Source organism: Cupressus sempervirens, chromosome 9, assembly GCF_028749045.1.
Source record: "Cupressus sempervirens isolate cs-2001-9-10 chromosome 9, ASM2874904v1, whole genome shotgun sequence".
In the NCBI taxonomy this organism is placed as follows: domain Eukaryota; kingdom Viridiplantae; phylum Streptophyta; class Pinopsida; order Cupressales; family Cupressaceae; genus Cupressus; species Cupressus sempervirens.
Window position 1 is genome coordinate 757724189 of NC_143126.1, and position 27361 is coordinate 757751549.

The following is a 27361-nucleotide window of genomic DNA, read 5'->3' on the forward strand; positions in this document are numbered from 1 at the left end:
AACCTTGCTTAGTAGACATGATTCATTCCTCATTTTATTCCTTGTCATTGGTATAGCATCCTTGTCACCAATGATTTTTTCGGTAGGGTGATGTCTTCTCACATACTTGGTTAATCTTGGTTCTATCCTTGTTTCCATGTTTGATCCTTCAACTTTAGAGTCATTTTGTTCTTCTTCATTTGGCACTTCTTCATTTCTCTCATGTACACTAATTTTAGAGTTAGAATGTGCATTTTTTACATTCTACAGCTTAGCTTCTAAATGCAGCTCGACATTCACTGGCTGTGACTCGCCTATTACTAAATTTTGTTGCTAATTCCCAACTTGATTTACAACATTATATTCAACAATCATTCCTTCATAGAAGTATAAAAAGGATCTATAATCCTCTAATTTCTTAGTTTCATCAACCTAAACTTCTACATGCTCATCAAAATTTACATTTACACTCTCCATAATCTTGTTAGTGTTAGTGTTCAAAAACTTATATGCTTTACTTCCAGTGGAGTATCCAAGGAATATGCCTTCATTAGTTTTTACATCAAACTTGTCGTTTCTAGTATCTTTTAAGAATATAACATTTAAAACCAAATACTTCGAAATGTTTAACATTAGGTGAGTGACCATACCATAATTCAAGAGGTGTTGCATTTGTACCTTTCTTGACTTGAACTCTATTTAGTGCGTAGACTGTAGTACTTACAACTTCTCTCTAGTACTTTAGTGCAACATTTTTCTCCATCATCAAGGTTCTATCATAGTCAATCACTGACCTATTCCTTCTTTCAAAAATACAATTCTGTGGTGGAGTTCTTGGTGCTGATGTTTGCCTTTTGATACTTTTGTCATTGTAGAATATTTCAAATTCTTTTGATGTGAACTCACCTCCTCTATCTGACCTGAGGCATTTTAGGTTCTTTTATGTTTCCTTCTCAACTTTGGCCAAATATGACTTAAACATTTGAAATGCATCAAATTTTTCCTTTAAAAACATAGTAGACATCATCCTGGAATAATCATCTACAAGTAGCATTATGTATATGTCTCCTAGGTAGCTTTGTACTTCTGTTGGACCACATAAGTTTGTATGGACTAACTCTAGTACTTCTTTGGAAGTGTATGTTTTTCTTTTCAAGCTAGACTTAGTCATCTTCCCTAGTTGACATTGTTTACACATTGTGTTTTTAGGTTTCTTCAATTTGGGCAACCCTCTGACCTTCTTCTTCTTGCTGATGCTAATCAAATTATCAAAGTTAACATGACATAACCTTCTATGCCACAACCACACATCATCAAGTCTAATAGCAAGACATGTTTCATTTTCCATATCTAGTTAAAAAATATTACTCCTAGTTTTTTCACCTTTTCCTATCATATTTCCATTAGTTTTATAGATCTTGGTAGTTTCGTTTCCAAATTCTACTTTGCAACCTACATTACCTAACTGTGACACACTCAACAAGTTGTATTTCAATCCTTCAACATAGTATGCATTATCACATGAAATTTTCTCTATGAGTTTAATAGAACCTTTTCCTTTGATTTGACATGGAGCATCATTACCAAATCTAACACTATTTTCATTATATTGTGTAAAGGTAATGAACTTACTTTTATCTCCTGTCATGTGATGTGAGCATCCACTATCTATGATCCACTTGTAATTCCTGGTCACATAGGTAATGAATGTTGTTGCTTCATCTTCATCTTTATCTGATTCATCCTTTATGGCCACATAGACTACTTCATCATCATTCTCATCAGAATCTTCTTCAACAATATAGCATATTTTTCCTTTCTCCTTGTAGTCCTTGTTATCATCTTCTCTTTTCTTCCTGTACTTGTTTCCTTCTTTGTAGTTCTTCTTCTATGTACATCTTGCAGCAATGTGACCTACTTCATTGCAATTGAAACATATGATAGGAAGCTTACCCTTGAATTTACCTTTTCCTCTATGAAATCTCCTAGCCAATAGTGCTTCTAACTGTTACACATTTTCCTCATCTACGCTGCTATCACTGGATGCATATTTTTCCTTTCTTCTCTTCTTGCTTAATGTCTCCTCCTAAGTGTCTTTTATTTTCATCTTGGCCTTGAAAGTAGATTCAAGGTTCTCAGGTCTGTAGTTATCAAAATTGGACAATTCAAATGTAGAAAGTCTTCCCACTATTCCTTCAAAGGTTAGTGTGTTTTCTTGTACAAACCTTAGCTCTTGAATCTTTGAAACTCTAATAGCATAGATAGAGAGTAGAGTTCTTAAGTATTTTCTGACGATAATTGCTTCTTCCAATTGACCACCTAGACCTCTTATTGCACTTACCACTTCTTTTATTCTTGTAGCATATTGAGTAGCATTTTCTCCTTCCTCCATTTTCATGTCAAAAAAATTTCCTCTTAGGCTTTCTCTCTTTGCTCTCTAGAAATTTTGGTCTCCTCCATAGATATCTAACAAGGCTTTCCACATCTTGAATGCACTGTCATAATCTTTTATGTCATCATATTCTACATAACTAAGTGTAGAGGAATTCTCCAACATTGCTTGATTGTGCTACTTCTTTTTGTTCAAATCATTTGTAGTAAGAGGTCCTGGTAGATTCACATGTCCTGTTTCAATTGAGGTTTTTGCATAGTCACCTATTGATCCAAGCTGCAATTTCATCAGACTCTATTATGCATCAAAGTTGTTTTTATTGAGCTTGGGAACTTCTCTCTTGGACATCTTGATTTTCTTACTTCTAGTACCTTGAAACTAAATTAGCAGATGGCTCTAATACCAATTGTTAGAAATGCTTTAGAATAACTAAGAGGGGGGGTGAATAAGTTATTCAAGGTCCAAATGTTGTATTCAAACTTTTCACTAAGTATAGTGAGCCCATTCATTCATTCATTCAAGTTTTAACTTTTCTAACCAGCAAGTCACTGTAAATCAACATGCAAGCATAAAACACATAACACAATGATTTATGTGGAAACTCAATTTGGGAAAAACAACCAGTAATATGCTACTTAATTCTCACTCTTCTAAAGTGATGCCCTATGAAAGGCATGCCTTGTTAAAGGCTTACAACACATTGTTAAATGTGACCTTGTTAGAGCACTTAACCACCCTATTAGAAGAGGGCCTAGTTAGAGGACTTTAGAACATTCACTTGGAATGCCACCTTTTTAGAGGATTTACAAATGGTTGTTAGACCAACCTAAGTCCATAGGATTTTCATATCTAATACAATTGCTAGAGTGTATTAGAAAATCTTTGACTTGACTACAACATACAACTTAACTTGTACATCTTAGATCACTTCTCAACTCATACCATTGTCTGGCCTTAATCTCTGCAACTTTGATAGCTTGGCCTCCTTTCAAGCTTAGTCTCTTTGAGTCTTCATGCTCAATGTACTAGTGCAATCATCTCTTCTTGACCACTTGTAGAAGCACAACCTCTATGCGCTTCCTTCTTCTAGATTCCTTCTTCTTTCCGCCCTTCTAACTACTTTACAAATTGGCTCTTTGGTAGCAGCAGCATCAACATCATTTGCTTCTTGGTTTGTGACTCCTTAAATAGAAGTCTTGGAGTTCTTTTCCCACTCGATTCTTCCTTCCTTTTGATTTCAATTCATATGGGTTAGGTATGATTCATTGTATCTAACCCATATTTTCTTTTCTCTAGAAACTTCTTGTATAATCCTTTTGAATTCACCTAAAAATAGTTTACATAGGGTTCTGTGCCACTAGCTCATCATCCTTATCTTTCAACTAGTTCACAAAATTCAAGGTAACCACTTTGTTGGCTCAAATTTGACAAATATTCATTATTTAAAATAATGTAGCACCTTAGCACTATTGAAATACTGGTATTTGGCACATATTGTGTTACTCGACATCAACTGTGTTTTTCCTAATGCTCAACACCTAAACTTCACTCAACACCAACTAAGATTTTTTGATGCTCAACACTTGAGCTTCACTCAACACCTAAAGATCACTTGGCACACACTAGAATTTCTTTTTACTTGGTTGCAACAGAGAATTTGCTTGGCTTCAACTAACTTGCTTGGCACCCACTAATGATCTTAGTTTAAGCTTTGCAGTCAACCTTGTTGCAACATGCTCCTTCAATATTTCTAAGTGTGACCAACCTCTATATCTTTGGGTATGTTATCAATACATCATTTAACCATTGTCTTAACTGATCTTTGCACTTCATTACAACATCATAACTCAACCTTTCCCTTAGGTAGTCTTGTTACATCTTGTTGATCAAATCCTCTTCATCAATCAACTAAGTGATAGTACTTCAATCTTATAAGCAAATTTCATTCATACAAATAGCAAGTTTGACATCAATGACAAAAAAATGACTAAAAATAGCAATCTTCCTTCTTTGCAACAATCTCCCTCTTTGATCTTCATCAATGAGCTTTTCAATCGGATTTCCAACAATATTAATTGTACTTGTGTTATCATAGAATATAACCACTAGATACTCAATCTTTATCTTCATATGTGTGAACAGTTGCTTGAACCAAAAAACATTGGAACAATTAATTATTGCTGCCATATATTCTAATTTTGTTGTGGACTAAGAAATATAATTCTACTTCTTTCTTGTCCAAGATACTAGTCTTATACCAAGAAAGAATGCTCCACCACTTGTGCTCTTTTTGTCATCAACACTTCCTACCCAATCAACATCTACGAATGATTTCAAATCCAAATTGCCTTTTTTTTTTGTACCATTATAAATAGCGTTTAGTACCTTTTAGATATCTCATGATTCTCTTGATTTCCATCATGTGATTTTGTTTGGGATTTGTTGGGAATCTTGCCACCATAAAAACTACTAATGCAAGATCAGGCCTCATGTGCACTACATACTACAATTTTTCAACCATTAATGTGTATGTGGTTTGATATACCTCTTCGAAATCATCATTTTTGGAAATCTTATGTCTAGTAGACATAGGTGTTCTAATAGGTTTTGAATCTTTCCAAACTTCTTTTGTATCTCCTTGATATATTTGGATCGAGTAATATAGATGTCATCTTTCTTCTACAAAATCTACAATCCAACAAAAAACTTTATCTCTCTAAACATGGACATCTCAAATTCTTTACTTATCTCTTCTAAAAATGCCTTGCCTAAGTCATCATTTCCTATAAATAAAGTGTTATCCACAAAGGTTTTTGCCAACAAAATCTTCTTGTCTAGTCCTTTCTTGATATACAAACTGTTAGTTATCATCTGTTCTTTCAAAACTATTTTTTATCAAGTAGTTATGAAGTCTTTTATACCAAGCTCTAAGAGATTTCTTGAGACCATACAATGCTTTGTATAATTTTTAACCATGTCTCTTTTGCCAGGATATACAAAATCTTTAGGTTATTTTATGTAGACTTCCTCATCAATAATTACATTCCAGAATGTAGATTTTGCATCCATTTGAAAAACTTTAAATCCTCTGTGTGTTGCATATGCTTGTAAAGTTCTAACACCTTCTAATATTGCAAAGGGATAAAAAGTTTCACCATTATCAATACCTTCTTCTTGAGAATAACCTTTATGAACTAACCTTTCTTTGTTTCTTGAAACTTTTCCATCTTCATTTAACTTATTTCTAAATACCCACTTTGTGCCAATTACATTTTTATCCATGGGCCTAGGAACAAGAGTCCAAGTCTTATTCTTCTCTATCTATTATATTTCTTCATTCATAGCTTCAATCCAAATTTCATTTTCCAAAGCATCTTTAACATTTCTAAGTTCAAATTTAGCAGGAAAACATGTACCTTTCAATTTGTTTATTTTCATCATTCCATCTAACTTGTCTCTAATGATCTAATTAGAAGCATGGTGCCTTCTAATATATCTGGCTAACATAGGTACTTTGGATTTTGAATATATTCCCCTAACCTCTTCATGATCTTCTATATCAAGCTCGGGTCTCACTATCTTTGACTTGGGTCCATCTAACTTGGTTTGTTCTAGTACTAGCTCACTAGCTTCTAACTATGACAAGGGTCCTTCGAACATGACTCGGGTTGCACTGGTTGCAACTTGGTAGCTTTTGGAGATTTTGGGGACTTGGGAGGTGACATCTCCTAACTTCTAAATAGATATGGAAATTATTAGGATCATTTTTAAAGAAACCTTCTATAATCCTTAGGTTCTTTGCTTCTTTCCTCTCCACTCTTTTTTGTAAATTCATTAATTATCACATGTGTATTGAAATAACTTGGGAAATAGAAGAAATAATATGAAATATTATATAAATAAATGATAATAACTGAGAGTAATAGGCCACTTCGAGGGGGAAACCCATAAATATCTCTAATGAGAACATACTTCACAATATGATGTTGAAATAAGACTCACAACTTCCTATATATACCTTATTATGATTAGGTCGAATAGACACAACCCTACATAACACCTAGGCTGACCTACCTACCTAAATAATAATATAATAATGATAACATGACTTAATTAAGATTAAGATAGCCACAATTTGACTATTCATAACCCTATATACACTAATATTAAGGGCATAACATGCCCCCTCTCTTGAAAGAAGTATTTTCCTCAATGCTAACCAAGTGTGGATCCTTTTGAATGAACTTCTCATCCTCCCGTGTGGCCTCTTCAACTAGCAAGTTCTTCCATTGGATGAGATACTGAGTCAGGGTTCTATTCCACAACTTCTTCGTACATGTTTGAAGAATGCACTATGGTTCCAAAAAAAAATTTCCTTCTTAATCAATTTATGGTAGTACTATTTGAGTAGGACTATTCTACCCAATTACCTTCTTCAAACAAGAAACATGAAAGACTCAATATATCTTTGTTATTGGTGGAAACTCAAGCTTGTAGGAAACACTACCAATCTTTTGCATAATTTGGTATGGTCCATAATATTTTGGAGACAACTTATTATTGTTTTTTTGTTGCTTCATTGAGATTTTTTTATAAGGCTACAATCTTAAGAAGACCCAGTCCCCAACTTCAAAATTTCTTTCACTATGACGTTGGTTTTCTTGTTGTTTCATTTGATTTTTTGCCATAGCTAAATTCTCCATAAAGCCTAAAAGTACCTATTGTTAATGAAGTGAGTGGTCCTCTACTACCTAAACTCTTGGTGACACCTTTAATGATGATGTGATGGAAGGAGGATGATATCCATAAAGTGCCAAAAATGGAGACATTTTTTATGAGCTATGGAAAGAAGTATTGTACCACCATTCTACAATAGATAGCGATTGCTTTTCTAAATTTAAACAACATAAATATCCTTCTTAACATTTATTAAAAACCCCAGTCTACCCATCTAATTAAGGATAGTATGAAGAACTATGAGCCAATTGAGTATTCAAACATGAGAATAAATCTTTCCAAAAGTGACCAATAAAGATAGGATCACGATCACCAACAATAATCTTAGTTTCACCATATAGCTTTTGGATATTCTCCAAGAAAAATTTTGCCACTATACTTGTTGTAGAAGGATGTGATAATTCAATGAAATGTGCATATTTAGTGAGGCGATCAACTACCACCATGATGACATTATGACCATTAGATTTGGGAAGCCCTATGATGAAGTCCATGGATACCTCTTCCCAACATTGGCTAGGAATATATAAAGGTTGAAAGAGACCTGGTTTCTTCATTATTTCCCCTTTATTTCTTTCACAAACCAAATATTCAACCAAAATTTTTGAACACCACCTTTTAGCCCTTTCCAAAAAAAATCTTGCTTGACCCAATGATATGTCTTCAAAATCTTGAATGACCACCAATTGGGGACTTATGTAGCTCTTTGTGAATCTTGTGTTTTAGAGTGAAATTCTTATAGAGATACAAGTGCTCTTTATACCAAAGAATATCCCCCTTTAAACAAAACTTTTCTGAACTACTTACTTTTTATTTGCTAGATGAGATTTCTTATTGCAACATCATTTTTCCACTCTTTTTTGGCTTATATTACCCAATTTTCTTGTAATATTGAAAGGGGACACAATAAGGCTTCATCTTTTTCATCCTTCCTAGAAAGTGCATCAGCCACAATATTTACCTTCCCTTTCTTCTATACAATTTCAAAGTCATATACCAAAATCTTACTGAACCATTTTTGTTTCTCTTCTAATGATAGTCTTTGTTCCAAAAAATATTTTAGGCTATCATGATCTATCTTAACCTTGAAGTTTTGACCCATTAAATAAGGCCTCAATTTTTAAACCACATGAAGGATTCCTAGTATTTCCTTCTTGTAAATAGGTTTGAGTTGATTTTTACCTTTTAATTGATGACTCTCAAAAGAAATTGGTCAACCTTCTTACATGAGAATTGCTCCTATCCCATTTCTAGAAGCATCACATTACACAATGAATTCCTTGGTGAAGTCTAGAGTGGCAAGAAATGGAGTTGTACCCATAGGCTTCTTCAATTGCTGAAATGATACATTAGCATATTCATTCCAATTAAAATAATCCTTCTTCAATATGGTGGTAAAGGGTGCTGCTATATGACTATAATTCTTCAAAAATATTCTACAATATCATGTTAATCCTAAGAAACCCCATAGCTTCTTAATAGTTTTTGGAATAGGCCATTCCATAATAGCCTTAATTTTGTTAGGGTCCACCTTTACTCCTTCATGTGAAACTATGTATCCCAAATACTCCACATCCTTAAGAACAAAAGCACACTTGGATGGCTTAACATAGAGTTGATGAGGTTCAAATAATTATAATTCTTGATCTATATGCTACAAATGTTCTTCTCAAGTCTTGCTATAAATGAATATGTCATCAAAAAACACTAACACAAACTTTCTCAAGAACTTAAAAATAGAATTCATCAAACTTTGGAATGGAGATGGTGCATTGGTAAGACCAAATGACATCACCAAAAATTCATAATGAACCTCATGAGTTTAAAATATTGTCTTACAAATATCTTCCTCCTTAATCTAAATTTGGTGATAATCCAATCTAAGATCTAACTTAGTAAAATAAATAGCTCCATTTAATTTATATAGAAGATCATCAATGACTAGAATAGGAAACTTATCTTTAATGGTGTACTTGTTGAGAACTCTATAATCTAGACACATGCACCAAGTTTCATTCTTCTTATGCACCATCACAATAGATGAGTTTTAAGCACTTTGTCTATGCCTAATAATTCCTACCTCTAGCATTTCCTCAATAATTTTTTCTATCTCACATTTTTGTATGTGTGGGTACCTATAAGGCTTGATGTTTGGTGGCTAGCTCCCTAGAACTATTTGTATGAAATGGTCATGATCCCTTTTAGGATAAGTCCTTTAGGCATATCTCTAAGAATCACTAAGTGACAATCAATTATTGCTTGTAAATCTGGATGACTAAGAGCATTAGATTAGGAGACTTCTAATGAACATTGTTGGGCCACAAATCCATCAGCACCTTTCTTAAGAAGCTTTTGCATTGATGAGAACTTATCATTTGTGCATATTTTTCCTTTAATCCCCTTAGCTCCACTACCTTTCATTTTGATTGAAATCACATGAATAGTTCTTGGAAATTCATCTCAATTGTTCCCAATGTAGTAAGCCATTGTACTCCCAAAACAACATCCACTGCACCTATGGATACTGCATACATTGGGGTATCAATTTGATAATCTCCCATGGATAATTTGATGCTATGACACTTCCTTAAACAACTAATTGTGCCCCCATCTGCCATCAAAACCTAAAAATTTGGGGATGGATATATAAAATAATTTTAAAGAGTTTCCAACTTTTTGTTGATGAAATTATGAGTACTACCTAAGTCAATCAACACTGTTACTTTCTATTTGTTTAAGAAACCCACTACTTTAAGAGTTTGTGGTGCAATGAAACTTGAAAGTGCATTACAAGAAATGATAGGTTGAGAATCACGTGATTCCTCATGTGAATCTCTATCCTCCTCTGATATGGGTTCATCCTCTTCTTCCTCACTTGGACCTTCAATATAGAATAATTTCTTTTCACTATGTCCTTGACTATATTTGATATCACAATTGAAACATAGCCCTTTTTCTCTTTTCCCCTCAATTTATTGTGGATTCAACCTAGTAGGTTGAGCAAGAGAAGGTGTTTAATATCCTTTTTCTCTTGTCACATTATCCCCTTTCTTTCTAGGAATCAAGATCTTCTCCTCTACCCTATTAGCCAATATAAAAGACTCATTTATTGAGTTGGGAGAAAACATGCATACCTCATGTTGAATATGATCATATAATGCCCCACCAAGGGATCCAAAAGAATTAACCAAAAGTTTTACTAAGTTTGCCAAACTTTTTTTTAAAAAAAGAAAGAATAACATACACATCAAACATAAAGTAATGAAGCAATAACATACAATCATCTAAAGACATACATAACAAATTACATTCCTTAAGGATCCTAGGACGTTGAATCACATTTAAATATAATTAATACTAAGTCTAATAAATACCACATCCACATGAAACAATAATTAAAAGTCAAAAGTTCATTTAAATAATATATATTTGTTCTGAATGCCCCTTGGTAATAAAATTTAGAATGCTCAATCATCCACTATACATGTCACAAGGTATGAAAGGCTAAAAGAATATACATTAATCAAAATAGATTACATCATCCTCCTCAGATCCATGATACAAAGTAGAAAATTATAAATGAAAACATCCATCATAAAGATATAATCATCCATCATAAGGTATAACCATCCATCATAATGATACAAAGATAGAATGAAAGGAAATGTAGACAAGAAAACTCCAACCACAGTATCAATAGACAGATCTCAATGGTAAGAGTAGAAGAGCACTACCACTCGACCACATGGTAACACAAAAATGCCCACTCCCACCATGCTAAGAAGATAGTCTCAAGTCCCAAACAAGATACCAATCCAAATATCAAAATTATTCTCTAAGTACAAGAAATCCTAAAAGTAATCTAACTCAAAGGTTCCAAGATAAATCAACATCTAGACCCAGAGGCACACAAAGACATGTAGGAAACCTACTATGTAAGTAGGCAAGTGTCATCACATGAATCAATGCTAGAGTTTCCCTAGTAGTCTCTTAGTTTCTCAACACCCTAGTGACCCTATGTGGCACTAATATCCTCTCATACTAACAAGGCATACTAATGATGCATGGTTGCAACCAAGCATTCTCTCTACTCTCATCCTAGCATGTACTACCACTTAAGGCATGGGCGAGAACATACAAAGACTCTTATTAAGTTCATTTTACTCTCATTTAGTGTAGTGTTTTCACTTATTAAACAACTTACAATGGGTTACCTTGGCCTCCATTGCAAGCCACTTCCTGACATTACATATAGATAACCTACCTTAGCACCTGAGGCTAGTTCCACTTTCCAACACACATCTTTCTTAGCCACTTCCAACTTATACTTAGCAACTAATGATGGTTAAATAAAAGAATCTATGGCACTTGAATCAAACATTACAAATAGAGATGTACCTTAGATAGCTCCCATAGTCTCAACCGCGGTCCCTTGATGATTTTCCTAACAGTGTTCTATCACCAAAAATAACTTGTGAGCTCTACTTGCATATTTGACTATGGGCTTAGATGTTGTTGGCCTAGAACCTTAATACTAAGGTCCTTGCTGTGGATAGTGAGCTATAATGTGTCTAATCTTCCCATACATGTATCATCCTTTGCCTTTGCCATATCCTCTCCTTATAGGAGGTGCATTCAATTGTTGGTGGCTATCCCTACTAGCAAAAGAATGGTTGCTCTGCATAGGCTAGGTATACTAATTTCACCTATTGTGTTGTGCATTGTGACTATTCTTAGAGTTAGAACCACTACCATGACTTTGTACTTGATGGTATGATCCCTTTTGCTGCTATCACTACTAATGCTACTACTCATTTTGATTCCCCTTAGGAAAAGGAGGCTTATTATTCCTACCTAAGTTGTGGTTGCCCTTAGGTCCTAATCTTGTAGGTGCTCCCACAAAACACCCATGTCTTAGGTTGAAACTCTACTCTACAAGGATGGCTCGATGTACTACATCTTTGAGGGTTTTAGGCTCAAACACCTTAACACCCCCAACTAGAAAATTGTTCAAGCTTCTAATGAAATGTTTTGCCAATTGTGTTGGGTTATCACAAATTCTTGAAAATGGAATGAGCTCATAGAACATGTGCTCATACTCTACTAAGATCATAGTGAACTGTCTCAGGTTTTGGAACTCATTTTCTCTATGCTACTTCCATTGCTCTGGTAGGAATTGCTCACTAAAGTTTTCCAAGAATAACTCCTATGTGACATAATTCATGTCTATCCCTAGCTTGTTCTCTTTGATAGTCTAGTGAGTGGCTCCAAAGAGTTCCAGGTTGGTAATAGAAAACCCCACTTTGACAATATTGTCAAAGTCCTAAATAGCAAAAACCCTATCAAGATGATGTAGGAGCATCCACAGGTATAAGGGAAATCCTATGTCACCCAAAAAAAATGTACTTAGAATTAGTTTTTGTTTCAAGTGTTTTGATTTCTAGATACCCATTTGGGTCAAATAAAAGTTCCAACTCTCACAGTTCCATTATTAGTGTTCTAGGTTAGAGTATTTGAACACCTTGGGATATGTGTAAATGCTAAAAAAATAAGAGTATGTAATTAAGCCATAATTTTGGTGAATTAGAGGGTGTAAATTGGTCGGATGAATGTAATTATAATTTAGAGTATTCCAAAAAAAGACTCAGGTCAAAAGACCCCACAGTTTGAAAGTTATTGGAGTTTTTCAATTTTTGGAGACCTGCTAAGAATGCTTCAAAGTCAGGTTAGGGGCATTAAATGACCTCATATAGGGCCAAAAAATGGGAGATGAGAAAAGCTATCCATAAGGCTATAGAGCACTTCAAGAACTTTTCAAAAATGTAAACGGTTTGTCAATCAGAGCTACAGTTCAAAAGTTATGCCTTTCAAAAGTTTAGTTATCGTTTCTAGATTATTCTAGTTTTGCACTGACTTCTATCATGGCTTATGGAGCCTTCTATTTGGTCATTGGATGCCAACTAGCACTTTCTAGAATATATTCCTAATCCTTAACCCTTTGGGGTCTATTTAAAGACATTTTTGGCATTGTAAAAGGTAGTTCGGAGTGGAGTTTGAGAGAAGGTACTGGGAGAAGAAATTATCTCTAGATTTATGCTATTGTAAGCCCATAGGGCATGTTTTAGAGTCTATTTCTTTGCACTAAGTGTACTAGCATATTTTCATAGTTAATAAATTTTTTCCTTTCCTATTGTGTCCATTTTGTGCTTGGGTTGTGTCCCCATCACAGGAACAATAAGCCATTGCTCGACTATATATCCTAAGACATGCCTATTAAAGTGCTTGACCTTGGACCTTTGAAGGTCCTTCATCTAAGTAGCTACTATGGATCTATTTCAATCCCTCTGAGGGCGCCTAGACCTAGGTCTATGCTCATGTCCTTTGTGATGTTTTCCATCTTGATCACAAATAGGAGGTAGGTGATCAATGATGATTTTCATCATTTGCCTCAAATCAATCTCCTTAGAGTTAGTCTACTACTCTCTATGGTTCTCTTCCTGATGCTCATTGACATGCTCTTCCTTATTCTCTTCCTAAATAGGGCCTTCATGGATAGACTCATGTAAACAAATGGCTTTGCCTCATCCATGACCTCTACCATGGCGAAGGCTACAACCTCTAATGGAAGATCGCATCCCAAATACCATCCTACAATAATTTCCAAGATACAATGTACTATAACAACCATAAAATATACTATTGTAAAACATACATAAAAGACACATATTTTGAAACTAGTAAGTTCAATTTCCAATTTTGCCTAATTTTTAGCTTTAAGTATATTTCAATTTTCAAGTCTAAGAGTTCAAGTTTGAAAATATACAATTAAAAGATTAATTTTAGTTTTAGTTCAATTATTTTAAGTTTCTATTTGAAAAAATATATATACATAATAGTTTTAAAGTTTCATTTTTGTCCAACTAGTTAACAAGTAGTGGCATTCCAATATACCTAGAGCTCCCAATGTAGAACTCAAGCTTTGATACTAGATGTAACACCCTACCAAGGGATCCAAAAGAATTAACCTAAAGTTTTACTTAGTTTTCCAAACATTTTTTTTCAAAGAAAGAATAACATACACATCAAACATAAAGTAGTGGAAGAAATAACATACAATCATCTAAAGGCATACATAATAGATTAAATTCCTTAAGGATCCCAAGACCTTGAATCACATTTTGTTGGAATAATGATAAATTTTTCATTAGTTACAACACTTATTTGATTCTGAATGCTTAATGAGTTCCTCACTCACTTTACAACTCATACCGAGCATTCGTTGGTTACCAAGTATGTTCAGCAGTGTTTACCGAGTTAGGAAGGTAAACAAAGGTTTTAGTGTTTACCGAGTCAGAAAGGTAAACAAAGCTTTTAGTGTTTACCGATTCAGAAAGGTAAACAAAGGTTTTGGTGTTTATCGAGTCAAGAAGGTAAACGAAGGTTTTAATGTTTACCGAGTCAGAAAGGTAAACGAAGGATTTAGTGTTTACCGACTCAGGAAGGTAAACGAAAGATTTAGTATTTACCAAGTCAGGGAGGTAAATGAAGGTTTTAGTGATTACCAAGACAGAAAGGTAAAAGAAGTATTCAGTGCTTACCAAGTGAATCAAAGGAGTTAGTTTCTACCGAGTGACACAATGTTTACCAAGTTACCAGTGGTTACCAAGTTCCAAGCTACTCAGAGTGATTAGTATGGACCGAGCCCCTACCTCTACCGAGTGCATGACAATGCCATGTAATGTAGTGGATGCTGAGTGTCAGAAGGTCACTAAGTGAGTTTAAGGAACCTGAGTTTTCTACTATCTGGCCGACTCAGTATTGTTTTGTCCACTTGTGTTTGGCCGACCTTGTTGCTGTAAATATTGGAATGGTATATATGTAATGTATTGTACCATTTGTGATTCAGAGATAAGGAAGAAGAGTAACAGTCAAGAAAGAGCGAAGTAAGAATTTAATTGAGCGAATTGAAAGAGAATCAGCAGCGAAGTGTTCAGCAAGGTTATCAAGGAGCAGCAAAGATATATCCATCACATCAAGTGATCAGTACATAAGATCTAATCAGAAAACCAGTTATAAGTAGATCCACTGCTTCATCCTAATAGGTGAATAAGTTTTGTAAATCCTTTAATAGGGTAGACTTAACAGTCTTTTGTAAATCTCCTAATAGAGTGCATACTTCATTGTATGTTTGTAAATCCTCTAACAAGGTGGATCTAGCAGTCTTACTTGCTCCTAATAGGGAAGATCACCAGAAGTGATCATTGTAAGCCTTAACCAGCCAACTTTATACTGCAGTATTGAAGTTTCATGGCCATCATCTCCACCCTAGTTTTACTTTCAATTTGAAAGTTTTTTGGGTCACCAAATCAGTGTGTTAATCTTTTCATGCATACAGTAAAGTAGATGAATGAATGGTGAATTTGTTATTATGCTGAATTGGTTTAAATTTTAAAGCTTACTAATTCACCCCTCCCCTCTCAGTAACATTGTTAGACCTAAATATTTCCAAAAATTGGTATTAGAGCTTTGTGGTTCTCAGAACAGAGCTTGACAGCTTGAGCAAAGATCAAGGACAATGGAGATATTCAGACTTGACAAAACTATTGAGAATGAGAAGCTAGATTTGGAGATGGCCATGGTTCAACTCAAAGAAGCAAAGGAACATCTTTCTCAATCCCTAAAAAGAAGAAAGGAATTTGCAAGACAAATAAATGACCATTTTTATGTTGAAGAAAGGATTGAAGATTTGTTACCATCAAGTAATTCAGAAGAAGCTGACAAAGCAATCAAAGAACTTTTAGAAAAGAATGGATCTCTGCAATAAGAGGTAAGAAAGCTTAAAAGAGAGCAAGAAATACAGTCAATCAGGCTATGTGAAGTTTTGGAACAAAGAAACAAAGCACAAGAAGAATTGGAAGATAGAAGTCATGAAACTCAAAATCAATCCCTTGAACATGAAGATCTAGCAGATCAACTATCCAATGCAAATGAAGAAATTAGGATTCTTAGAGCACAAAATGAAACTCTACAGAATGACTTAAGAACTGAGAGACAAACCAATGAAAGCTTGGAAAATGATCTAAAAATTGAAAAACAAGTCAATGAAAGGATGATGAAATCTCAAGCAGACATGAATCAATTGAATCAGCAAAATGAGCAGAATTTCTATAAACAAAAAGGTAAAGCTGGTCTTGGATACAAGGAAGAAGGTGAATCTTCTGAAAAAGGTACTCAAAGGAATCAAAGACCCACTTGTAATCATTGTGGCAAGATAGGTCATACATCTAACAAATGTTGGAGTAATGGTAAAGGTAAATTCAATGGCAAATGTTTCAACTGCAATCAGCATGGTCACAAAGCCAATGAATGCAAGGAGAAACCAAAGTTTAAAGGCAAGTGTCACAAATGTAAGAAACAAGGACATAAGGCATCTGAATGTAGATTAAAATCACTCAATCCAGTAGAAAAAATTGTCAAAGCAATATTTGGTTGGGATTACAATACTTGTGTAGATGTCACTATTGTGGAGAATATGGACACATAGGAACAAACTGTAGAAGGCATCACCTAAGGAAGAAAGATACAACCATAAGATGCTATACTTGTACTAAACTTGGTCATATAGCCAAGAATTGCATGAATATAGGAAAGGTTGAAGATGAAAAGAAAACTAGAGCTGATAATATTCGAAAGAAAATGAAACAATAGTGGATTCCTAAGTCTACCGAGCAAGAAAATTCAAATGATGGAGATGTCACTCTAAGAATGGGTGACTCCACCATTCCTAATTAGACTTATCAAGAAGGATAAGGGACAGCATCTTCAAGCCATATCCTAAGCAGTTCCAGAAAGAAGAAGTGGAAATGAAAAATCAGTATTGCAGATACAAGTCATAATTCACAGTGTTGCATCTATCGAGTAAGGTTGGTTTTCAGACTTTACTGAGCTTGGTCGGGAAGATAAGAAAGGTTTTGTGTGTTCACCGAGCTGCAAGGTTTATCGAGTAAGTCAGTGACTATTTATAAAACCCTAATTCTCAGCTACCTACGTACCCGAGCATTAATGACAGGATTTCGATCAAAAAGGCAGTATTTGATCTCATTTCTCACCGTAAATTTAGAGTTCACAGAGAAAATATATTTTCAAGTGCATCCAAGCGAGTTCAAGTGATTTGAAGCAATTTTCCAGCAAAGAAATTGTGTTACAAAATCGTTCTCTCACCGAGTAGCAATGGCATCCGCAAGCACCAGTGGCAGCAAGGCGAAGAGAGGTTCTGAAATGCTTGTGAAGGGAGTCGAATGGAAGGCGCCCAATTTCAAAATTGTTCCTGCCATCGCTGAATCACTCGACCCGCATGGAGCTCAATCGCAAATCCCTCCAAAGGTACTTCTAATCAATGATATTCATACTCATTTCAAGTGTACTGTGCAAAAAATAGGGACACTAGATATGGATAGTACCCTAGCCGAGTTATGCGTGGATGGAACCCTAAAACCTGAGTTCAAACATTTTGAAACCAAAGGCTTAAGCCATATCCTGCATCTACCAAGGAGTTTCCAAGTGAAATGGGTGAGGTATATCTTAAGCCGTGTGCATAATGGAAAATTTTGGTTAGAACAACCCATCCTCATAAAAAAGAAGATGATCCACAAGATCACGGGCTTACCAATGTTGACAAAAGCCAAAACCACCAAAACCCTAGGTCGAGATGACCTCTAGAAATTAACCCAAGCTAAATGGGATGGCAGAGGTTTAAAGCTCAACAATATTTCAGATATAGAACTAAAATTTGGTATTTGTGTTATTGCATACAAACTGTATAGTTCTAGCAGGCTGAATAGTGTACCCTGTGAGGCTGTAGATTTGGCATATAAGATTGTAAAGAAAAATATGGAGTTTGACCTAGCTGATGTGCTATTAAAACAATTCAATAAAAACATGGATAGCATAAGGACTGCAAAGACAAACCCTTGTAAATTTGGTTCTTTGCTAGTTTGTTTATTTTTCTATGTACAGAAATTATTTCCATCTAAGGGTGTAGTTGTATGGAGGAAAGATACTCCAATTTTGTATCAAATAAACAAATTCATAGCAGAAATGGGTATGAATTTTGATAAGGTAATGGATAATTAGTTTGAAGATTTCAAGGAAAGGATGAACAACATGTTCAGGATACCTCCAAAACTTGTTGAAGAGTATAAGGATGATGTCTATTTCATGGTTGACTGTGACAAAGTCTACATCCAGGCAGTCAAACCTCGAGTGGCATGGGTAAAACCATTGCCCTATGAGCTAAATATTGATGATGCCAGAGATATCATTGAGGCACTGGTAAATGAACCAATGGATCCCAAGTTGCCTACATTTGGAACCTATGAAGAGGAAAAGGTTAGAATAGAGCTTGAAATCAAGCTTCCTCAAGAAGTCTCTAAAGGTAGGAGAAAGATAGAAAAGCTAAAAGCTGATACTGGACTTCTCATGATAACAGAAGGGAGAGGAGAAGATGAAGAAAAGGAAGAAGAAGAAAAAGAGCCTCAACGAAAGAAAGGTAAGGTGACTATCACCAAACCTACAAAGAAAACCACTGCAGTATTCTCCAGGAGAACAAGACAAGGAAAGAAGGAACCTGTATTTGTTAAGCCTCCACTCACCTTTGAAGCAAGACTAAAGCAATTAGATGAAGGAGGTAGCTTCACAAACTTCAAAGCATTAAAGTTTGAAACCAGAACAGAATAGGAGAAAATGCAGATTGAGGATCTGGTACTGAACAAAATGGGTAAATGGAAATACTCCCTGGACCAGATAGCCTCTCAAATCTCCAAAGAGCTATTGGAAAGATTGCAACCAAGATGGGAAGCTGTAACCAAGACTATCAAAGACATTTATGACCAGACCCTAAGGAATCTCCTGCCAAGTCTCTCTAATCTTGAAGTAAAGAAATCACTAAAAGATCATGAAGGTAATATGATGATTAGATTCCACACTTGTTTGATACTTGTCAAAGACATTGAGCATCTAGTAAATGATGCAAAAAATATGTGGAAAAATAACTATCATCTACACAAACCTAGTGAGGATACTGTTGAAATCACAGACAATGACAGCAGTGATGATAATGATGATGATGATGAGGGTGATGACATTGAAGACATACCAGAAGACCCACACTCAATAATGTTAGAAGTTGAAGAAGAAGCTAGAAAAGAAATTGAGGAAGAAGAAGCTGAAAAAGAAATGGAGGAAGAAGAAGACGATGAAAAAGACAAAGAGGAACAAGATCCAGTAAAAATTGCAGCTGATGTCATTGCCTCCCTTCCTCACTCTCCACCAAAGACTGTAAAATTTACTATGGAGATAGGATCTTTAGGCAAGATTGTGAGCACAACAGAGACATCCATTGCTCAATTTCCTCCAATCTCCTCTCAGCTCCAGGTTTCTACAATGCAAGTCCCAAGCACTTCATCTACCGAGCTAGTAGTCACTTCTTTAGTTACCGAGCTTCCAAGCACATCATCAGCCACCGAGTCATCCACTACAGTAGCTACTTCACCGAGTGTATCTCTTCCACCTGCAGCTTGTATAGTAAGTCTTCCAAGTTTCATATCAATTTTGTCTTCCTCAGCCACATTGGCCCCAATTTTTGCTCCAGTCAGTTCTCCAACTACAAATATACCAGTATGTACATCATTTTTGAGTAGTACATCATTTTTGGGAAGTATATCAAGTTTTGATACAGCCAGCACTTGTCTTAGTTTACCTTTAGTTGGTCCCATTCCAATTTTCACAGCTAGTCCAGCATCATCAACTATTGTTTCAATTTCAAAGGGCAAAGGTGCAGTCACTGCAGAAAAACCAAAGAGATACATGTTTTCCAGTAAGGCAGTAGATGAAGAAATAGATCTGGACAAGGACATTGTCATTCCTAAAATAGATCTAGATACAACATCTGTTGATGAAATTAGAATGCTTAGTCAGCTATTAGAGCAGAAGGCTAGGCAAAAATAGCTCAGGCATGAAAGAGACCAGGAATATAGCATTATTGAAAGTGCTAAAAATATAATAACAGAGGCTATAGGTGTTGAAGTAGATTCTACTCAACACATCTTGATTCAGTTGGAAGAGGTTGTATATAAATTCAATGAGGATACCTCTAGCCAAGAAAAATTGATTGAAAAGGCAGAGAAGAAATTTGATAATAAGGTGCTTGAGCACATTGCTCAGCATATTGCATTAAAACAGGTAGAATTGTCTACAATTCTGAGTAATTTTGAGAATTCTTTTAATAATGTAACTTCACTTTTTGGCAAACTTTGTGATGTTACCAAGTATACCAAATAAATCAGAGAAAAGTTGAATAAAATTGATGAGGACATGAAGGTCAGTGCCTAAATGCTGCAATCTGACCACAGTGCAAGTTCATCCCATCATCTGAGAATCAATTTTTTGTTAGAGAAACAGGCAAAATTGCTGAGAGAGGAAGCAAGGATCAGGTCTACTCTGATTGACATCCAGAATATGATCCTTCTTGTCATGAACACAATGTAGAAGCACATTGCATATTCAAAAACATTGATCCATGACAATAATTTCTCTGTTGCAGACCATGTGATTGAACTTTCTGCAGAAGTTCAAGTAGCTCTCTCCACATGTAAAATCCTACGAGACAATTGGGATAAAACTCTGCAACTAATTCTTCAGGTACATTCTGAGTTTATCACACATTTTGGTGTCTCCATGTAAATACATTCTTTATTCTTTGGCATTATTGTCAAAAAGGGGGAGAAAGTAATATATAGAGGAAAATCAGACACAAAAGGGGAGAAGGTAATAAAGTAATAAAGAATAAAGTCATATAACTCATGTAAAAACCTTGTGTATATTGTATGGGGGAGTTATATGTAAGGTATCCCATGTATATTCAGCACACAACACAGCAGAATCAAATCAGTTTTGTCAGATCTTGTATATAAATTTTGGCTGATAAGTGTTTTTGTCACTAATGCCAAAGGGGGAGATTGTTGGAATAATGATATATTTGTCATTAGTTACAACACTTATTTGATTCTGAATTCTTACCAAGTTCATCACTCAGTTTACAGTTTATACTGAGCATTCGTTGGTTACCAAGTATGTTCAGCAGTGTTTATCGAGTCAGGAAGGTAAACAAAGGTTTTAGTGTTTACCGAGTCAGAAAGGTAAATAAAGGTTTTAGTGTTTACCGAGTAAAAAAGGTAAATGAAGGTTTTGGTGTTTACCGAGTCAAGAAGGTAAATGAAGGTTTTAATGTTTACCGAGTCAGAAAGGTAAACGAAGGATTTAGTGTTTGCCGAGTCAGGAAGGTAAACAAAGGATTTAGTATTTACCGAGTCAGGGAGGTAAATGAAGGTTTCAGTGATTACCAAGACAGAAAGGTAAAAGAAGTATTCAGTGCTTACCAAGTGAATCGAAGGAGTTAGTTTCTATTGAGTGACACAATGTTTACCGAGTCACCAGTGGTTACCAAGTTCCAAGCTACTCAGAGTGATTAGTATGGACCGAGCCCCTACCTCTACCGAGTGCATGACGATGTCGTGTAATGTAGTGGATGCCGAGTGTCAGAAGGTCACCGAGTGAGTTTGAGGAACCTGAGTTTTCTACTATCTGGTTGACTTAGTAATGTTTTGTCCACTTGTGTTTGGCCGACCTTGTTACTGTAAATATTGGAATGGTATATATGTAATGTATTGTACCATTTGCAATATAGAGATAAGGAAGAAGAGTAACAGTCAAGCAAGAGTGAAGTAAGAATGTAATTGAGTGAATTGAAAGAGAATCAGCAGCGAAGTATTCAACAAGGTTATCAAGGAGAAGAAAAGATATATCCATCACATCAAGTGATCAGTACATAAGATCTAATTAGCAAACTAGTTACAAGCAGATCTACTGCTTCATCCTAACAGGTGAATCAGTTTTGTAAATCCTTTAATAGGGTAGACTTAACAGTCTTTTGTAAATCTCCTAACAGAGTGCATACTTCATTGTATGTTTGTAAATCCTCTAACAAGGTGGATCTAGCAGTCCTACCTACTCCTAACAGGGTAGATCACCAGAAGTGATCATTGTAAGCCTTAACCGGCCAACTTTATACTGCAGTATTGAAGTTTCGTGGGCATCATCCCCACCCTAGTTTTACTTTCAATTTGAAAGGTTTCTGGGTCACCAAATCAGTGTGTTAATCTTTTCATGCATACAATAAAGTAGATGAATGAATGGTGAATTTGTTATTATGCTGAATTGGTTTAAATTTTAAAGCTTACTGATTCACCCCTCCCCTCTCAGTAACATTGTTAGACCTGAATATTTCCAACACATTTAAATATAATTAACACTAAGTCTAATAAATACCACATCCACATGAAAGAATAATTAAAATTCCAAAATATATTTGAATAATATAAAATTTTTTTGAATGCCACTTGGCAATAAATTTTGGAATGCTCAATCATCCACTATACATGTCATAGGGTATGAAAGGCTAAAAGAATATACATTACTAAAAATAGATTACATCATCCTCCTTGGATCCATGATACAAAGTACAGTATAATAAATAAAACTATCCATCATAAGGTATAACTATCCATCATAATGATACAAAGATAGAATGAAAGGAAATGCAAACAAAGAAACTCCAGCCACAGTATCAACAGACGGATCTCAATGGTAAGAGTAAAAAAAGCACTAGCACCTAACTGTGTGGTAACCCAAAAAGGCCCACTCCCATCATGCTAAAGAGATAGTCTCAAGTCCCAAATAGGATATCAATCCAAATATGAAAAGTATTCTCTAAGTCCAAAGAATCCTAAAAGTAATCTAACTCAAAGGTTCCAAGATAAATTGACATCTAGACCTAAAGGCACAAAAAGACATGTAGGAAACCAACTATGTAAGTAGGAAATTTTTATTACATGAACCAATGCTAGAGTTAACTTGGTAGTCTCTCAGAACCCCAACCCCTTAGTGACCCTATGTGGCACTAGTATCCTCTCATACTGACAAGGCATACTAATGATGCATGGTCACAACCAAGCATTTTCTCTACTCTCATCGTAGTCTATACTAGCACTTGAGGCATGGGAGAGAACATAAAAAATACTCTTATTAGTTTCATTTTACTCTCATTTAGTGTAGTGTTTTCACTTATTAAACAACTTACAATGGGTTACCCTGGTAGCCACTTAGGGCCTCGACCTCCATTGCAAGCCACTTCTTGACATTACACATAGATAACCTACCCTAAGCTCATGGAATCATAAATAAAAGAACCATAATAAATCACCTCAGTCCTATACAAGTGACTGGAAAGCATCAAAAGATAAATCGCAATATCCATCAGTTCTCTATGAGCAACTAGAAAGTATCCCAAAAATATTGATCGAAGACTCAAAATGGTTAAGTCAAGTAGGTCAAGTGTTTCATCTCCTTATCCCACAATAACACTAAAAAAAATAACCAATAATATAAACAAACTCATCAAAGAGAATATCAACATATTACCATGGTTTAGTTTAAAAGATCAAGATCAATTTAGCATAATACTACAATCACAGAACCCCCAAGCTTCTAGTAGACATCCTCTAACTAGTCAACACTCTAGTCAACCCAAACCCAAAATATAGACAACATACAGATAACAAAGTGTAGGTTTCATAGTTTGGTTTGATTTTGAAAACACATTGTTGAGTTAAATGTAAGGTTTCAGTTTGCATTTCAATGTATGTTTCATGTAAAGAAATTCTTAGTTTACCCTACAAGTTAACCCATTCATTTATTTGAATAAAATATAGAATTACCCCCATATATTTAAAGTCAATTTCCTAAAAGTAATCAAAGGTTAATTATTTATTTATTTAAATTATTAAAATAATTCCATTGTTTTAAAATAAAATAATTTACAATCTTATTAAAAATTAGGATTATTATTATTAAATAAATCTATAATTCAATTAAATAACTTCCAATATTAATACGCTTAATTAAATTACATTTAATTAGATTATTTGATGATTTCATTAATTGTTTATTAAATCAAAACTGTTAATAAGTTTTATTAATAAATAATATTTAAAATTCATTTATTAAATGTATAAATATTAATAAATTTATAAATAAAATTAATCAATAATTAAAATTTAATATTATTTAATATTAATAAAAAAACTTTAAAAAAACTTTATCAAAAATCACATTTAAAAAAAAAATTATTTAATTTTACAAGGCCCGTCAGTCTTGGCCAGTGATAGCATGTCTGACTATCGCAGGCAGCAGTACTACCTGTTATTGCGACCAGCAGCCTGACCTACTACCATCATTCATGGTAGGTGGGTATGGAGGATGGTGTGGGAATTTCCCCAACCCCTCCAAAATAATTAATTTTTTAATTATATTTTCTTTTACAAATCATTTTTTAATAAATTTTATTTTATAAAATTTTATAATTAAGCTGAGAGGTTTTCTACAGTAGCAACAATCTTCAATGTAAACATTTTCCATTTTGAAAAAAAATTGACGTTCATTTACATGTCAAAAAAATAAAATAGAAACAGACTAAATATAATTATAATTAAAATTGTGAAAATTACAGAGAGGAAATGGAAGTAAAAATGAGGCAGATCAAGAGTCTCATAAAATTGAGGAAGTAATTATGGGATTATGAAAATAGGTGCCTCGAGAAGGATATCTCTTGGCTTATTTTATATATATATATAAGCTATTATATATAAATTTTAAAGAACACACAAGATCAAACTAAAGAGTTATAATCATGAATTAACATCATATGACACATTCAAAAGGTAAACAACTCAGATACTTATCCTAATTTTTTAGGACAAATGGGTTTAAAGGTTTAGGATTTGGACTTAATAATTTATCTCCCCTCTCTTACCATTAAGATAATGTGATAGGGTACACTCATCTTAGCAATTCAAGAAAGTCGATTCCTGGTACCTACAATTTGTATAAAATCCATGCATGTACAAACACAATATTCTAAACTAAATTGATAATGGAAGGAAGCGGTGCATCATGTAGATCCCAACTAGAAGATGATTATGACTCCCTTCATTATCCACATCAAAAATGTCATACATAAATAAAATATACACACACACCATACATATGTAGTATGGGGTAAGTATCCATAAGAAAATACATGACAATCCATCTAACTAATCATCATAAATAACTGAAATCATTGAATAATCATCATGCATACATGAAGTATAGAGTACAAAGTAATCTCATCATATAGTCAACTGAATGTGGAAAAATATATGATAATCTCAAAACAATACTATTAATAATCAAACATAAAACTAGCCTAAAAGAGTTCGACAATGATGACAAAAATGTAAATTAGGGGTAGGCACTACAAATCCTTGAGCCCACCCAAGAATAAGTCATCCAAATTCTCCTCTGTAATTGTATCCACTCTTAAGGATAGATTTTGAAATTTTTTATTATAATCCTTAACTGATCCTATTTTTTGAAGCTTAGCAAGTTGGCTAAAGAAGCTTTCTATCACACTATTGTTATATTGTGCTTGGAGTTCTACTATAAAAATTGATCATGATACAATGAGGCCATTTTTCCTCCTATAAGTACAAAGATAATGATACCAAATTAATTGATCTGGTTCTAGATATAAGGAAGCCATTGTGACCTTTTGTCCATGTGGGACTTGATGTACTCCAAAAAAATCTCCATTTGATTTATCTATGTTAGAGGATTCTTACCATCAAATTTACACATATCCACCTTTGCAAAAAAATTCCTAGATCATGTAGGATTAATAAAATTTATGTTATTATTAGTTGACTTGAAGGTTTCACCTTGATTAATTGAGAGATCCTTCCTTGTTTCATTCATAAAGGTGTTTAACATGCTTCATATATTTGGTATATTTCCTTGAAAGTCACACACATCCCTCTTAACCTCTTCCTTTAATTTACTAGGTTCCTCATTGGAATTACTAACCTCTTTTGCTTCCCAATATTGATTAGATGATTTCCCTCATGTGGTAGCATTATTTTTGCCTCTTGTTGAAGGCCCCATCATGATGGAAACCAATATTTTTGAAATAGCTCACACAAATGAAATGTAAGTTCTTTGATTTATTTATTTATTTATTGTAGCTTACCAGGTCCAAGATACCCTTACTCAAAAGAAATTCCAAAAAAATAGAAAATTTGTTATTTTGAGAGAGAATTTTCCTAATTTTGCAATATCTATATTTTTTAAAAAAAATTCTCCAAGCTTTGAAATCTAGGCTCCTCTACTATGTATTCAAAAGCCCAATACAAGTTATACTCCAATTTGGTAAGATGTGAGAGATATGAAGATCTTAGTAAATTGTGTAGAAATAGTAATTCTAAAATAATTTCTTCAAATTTGCTCCAATTCCTCTAAATTTTGGATTATGACTTCTTCAATATGGTCTTCAAAAACTATTTAAAAATTGCTAAAATCTGAAAGTTATCCTCTTCCCAAAATCACCCTAATGTTGAGAAAAAGTCTTCCCTCTATGGTGCCAAGATCATGCTCTAATACCACTTGTAATGAAATAACTTGCACAATAGAAGAAATAATATCAAATATTATATAAATACTTGATAATAACTGAGAGTAATAGGCCACTTTGAGGGGGAAACTTCCAAATATCTCCAATGAGAACACACTTCACAATACAAAGTTGAAATAAGACTCACAACCTCCTATATATACCTAATTATGATTAGTTTGAATAGACACAACCCTACATAAAACCTAGGCCAACCTACCTACCTAAATAATAATATAACAATGATAACATGACTTAATTAAGGATTAAGATGTTGATATATGATTGAAAAGATCATTTGAGTGGAAAGATTGTCAAAGAATATTGTGTGTTTCAATCATTATTTTGTCACTAATGTCAAACTTACTACATGTTGGTAAGACAATTGCTTATTTGTTCAAGTACTATCACTTAGTTGATTAATGAGGAGGATTTGATCAACAAGATGTAACAAAAGTACCTAGAGGAAAGGTTGAGTTATGATTATGTATTGAAGTGCAAGAATCAGTTAACATAGTGATAACATAATGTATTGATGATCTACTTGAGGTTAAAAACTTACTAGCTACACTTAGAAAGTTTAGAAGAATAAAGTTAAACAAAGTTCATTTTTCGAGCTTGACCGAGTGGACATAGGTGCCAAGAAAAGTTAG